This window comes from Thermobia domestica, chromosome 16, assembly GCF_964235325.1.
Source record: "Thermobia domestica chromosome 16, izTheDome1.hap1.1, whole genome shotgun sequence".
In the NCBI taxonomy this organism is placed as follows: domain Eukaryota; kingdom Metazoa; phylum Arthropoda; class Insecta; order Zygentoma; family Lepismatidae; genus Thermobia; species Thermobia domestica.
The window spans coordinates 14,232,480-14,235,658 of record NC_137469.1 but is presented as its reverse complement, the minus strand read 5'-3'; the positions used below and the strand labels follow the sequence as shown (position 1 = coordinate 14,235,658).

Here is a 3,179-nt window from a genome sequence, read left to right as displayed (position 1 = left end):
GCATACAAGGTCCATCCTTAAAGTAGTAGGACTGATTTTTTTCTTTTCATTTTACAGACTGACGGCGGTTACTCCACCTGTTGTTGGTTGAGGTGGGTCTAAGGAAAGACAGGAAGAAGCGCCAGTCGGCTGCCAGCCATAGCAGGGTAAAGATCGCTCGTCATCGTAACCTCTGCGAGTGACCCTCGTCACGCTGCGTCATGGCCAATCTTTTGGAACAGCGTTACGCCATCAAATTTTGCGTGAAGCTCGGTAAAACGTGGAAAGAGACTCATGAAATGATCAAGACGGCGTACGGTGATAACGCCATTGGAAGATCGAGTATGTTTGAGTGGCACAAGCTGTTTAGGGAGGGGAGAGAAGAAGTTGAAGACGCTGCACGGCCAGGACGACCTTCGAGCTCCAAAACGGAGGAAAATGTTGCAAGAGTGAAGAATTTGCTGGACAGTGACCGAAGATTAACTGTTTGCATGATTGCCGATGAACTTGGCATTGCTAAAACCCAAGTTCACGAATTTGTGCACGAACAATTGCAAATGAGGAAAATTTGTGCAAAGTTGGTGCCGCGAGTGCTGACAGGCGAGCAAAAGAACGTTCGCAAAAGGACTTCCGAGTGGTGGCGTATCTGGCCCAACATAACATTGCAACCTTGCCTCAGCCACCCTACAGTCCCGACCTTGCCCCACCAGACTTTTTCCTCTTCCCCCGCCTCAAAACCACCCTGAAGGGGCATCATCACGGCTCGGTGGAAGCATTACAACAGGCCGTGACGAGGCAGCTGAACCACATTCCAGTTTCCGCCTTCCAGGAAGCGTATGAAAACTGGAAATCCCGCTGGCAGCGCGTGGATGTAGGAGGATCATATTTCGAAGAATATTAACCGTAAGTGTTATTTCTGTCAATATCTTATTTTTAATTGACTCAGTCCTACTACTTTAAGGATGGACCCTGTATTACATAAAAGTTGGTCATTTGAGAGCCTTTTGTTATATCACATGCTCATAGGGCGAGCACAGGGCATAGTCTCAAGTGATTACTAAAAAAAATAGGACTTAATAAGCAACAAAAACAATTTCACACTATGAATTTCAGTTGCCACTCATAGTTTAAGGTCATTGGTTGATAACTATTTTTGGTACAATGTGATTGGCTGATTACTTTCAAATCTTTTGTTTTGAAAAATTTTGTCGAAAGTTTTGAAAAATTCTAATTAAAAATTAGTGTTTAAAAATATTCTTTATTTGAAAATGTTTGAAACTTGGTATTGTAGTTACGACTAAGTCTAATGTCATTAGTGGAAAATTTTAGAACTTAAAATCTGAAAGATTATTATTAAAACTTATTGATATACAGAAACAATTTTTACAATTTCCACTTTAATATTTGTAATCATGATACATAGCTTAAGATACTAGATGTAGTCAGATACTTGAAAACCGTTTAGTTCGTGATCAAATAATTGAAAACCGTTGATTTGTCAATCGAGTAGTTGAATACCGGATAAAGTTTGACGGTTAACTGTGAAACGATTTTCTAATCTAATATGTTTGCTTACTAAAGAATACAATTGAACTTTTCAACTGAAAGTTTTTTTTTTTTTTGTATTAGATTGCTAATTATTTGAATCGATTGATATGTAACAACAATTTTACATTTTGAAATGTAGTTACCAGTACAACTCATAGTCTAAAGTGATTAGAGGAAAATTATTAATTGTGCATTCAAATTGGCTGGTCACTTTCAAATCTTTGTTTAAATTGTGTCCGTTTTTGTTTAAAATTTTTAGTTTAAAAAATTTTTGAACCTCAGTTTTGTAGTCACGGCTCATAGTCAATGGTTAATAATAGATCGTTATTCTTGACACAATGTGATTGCTGATCACTTCCAAATCTTTATGTTTTTCGAAAGATTTCAACAATCTTGCTCAAAATTTTTAGTTTCAATTTTTTATCACTTTTATTTTAAAGTGTTAGTTTGAAAATTTGTTGAATCTTAGGATTGTAGTTACAACTCCAGTCCATTTAGGCTGGACTCGTAGTCTAGGGCCATTTAATATGTAACAACAATTTCACACTTTGAACTTTAGTCATAACTCATAGTCTAAGGCCACTAGTGATAGAATTTCATTAGTAGATCATTTCCAAATCTTTCTTTAATTTAAAAAGAATCTGAAAACTTTAGCTTAATATTTTGACCACTGTTTTAAAATACTTGTTTTAACACATTTCCCACAATTGGGATTTGAAAATATGTATCTATTCGAATAAAGAGGTAAGCACTTTATTATTTCTCTTATAATATATAAATACTTCTCTTATAAAATTTTATATTTCTCTTATAAATAAAAAAACTAGAACCTTTCTCATAAATACAAAATCAACAATGGATAATACATACGTCACACACGTGACAAAGAGTGACGTTTTATTTCAAAATAAAAACAGGAAAACATTGACTGAGCAAATATGGCAAAGTGTAAACAATACGTCACTTTCGAAAATACGGAAAACTTAAACAAAAATAAGCAGTTTTCAAAACAAGGCATTCAGCTTCCGTAAAATTTTAACTTGTAAATAGAACATAAAAGTGTTTTTTTGTTCGAAGAAGTAACTATAGAAACCTTTGACAATTTTTCAAATTCATTCATTCATCATCAGATCAATCTTCTTTTCCGGCATTTACCTAAGTGGTGCGACGAGTCAGTGTGGTAGTGTTGTGGAACATCAGCTATGGACATTTATGGATTGTAAGTACGCTTTGCATTCATTCTCTGTCATACTATGATGACATGAACATTTTAAAAATCTTACCTAGATACGAGTAGATGAACTCAGCGTCTTCTAAGACACAACAGTGATTCTCAGCCAAATTGGCAATGCAGTATCCATTGTAATAATTTTGTAAATCTTTGGTGTAGGTTTTGATAGATATGTAACTTTGTTAATAAACCTCTTGTGGTGTTTGTCTTTGGAAATTACTATGCTATCATTTCAAGATATGCAATCGCTATTATACTACCCAATCAGCAATACCCACAAAAGTAATTAATTTTTTTATCATGTTTTAGTTTGAACAGACTAAATTTGAAAAGACAAACACTTAGCGAAAAGTTTTTAGGCTGATCACTTTTGAATCTTTGTTTAACATTTTTCAATAGTTTTTGAAAGTTTTGTATTTTT

The 3,179-nt window shown here is 34.6% G+C and overlaps 1 pseudogene; it reads left to right on the top strand.

The window, feature by feature from the left end:
• Positions 1-200: 200 nt before the first annotated feature.
• On the top strand, positions 201-725 carry LOC145672419 (protein GVQW3 pseudogene; annotated as a pseudogene).
• Positions 726-3,179: the final 2,454 nt, after the last annotated feature.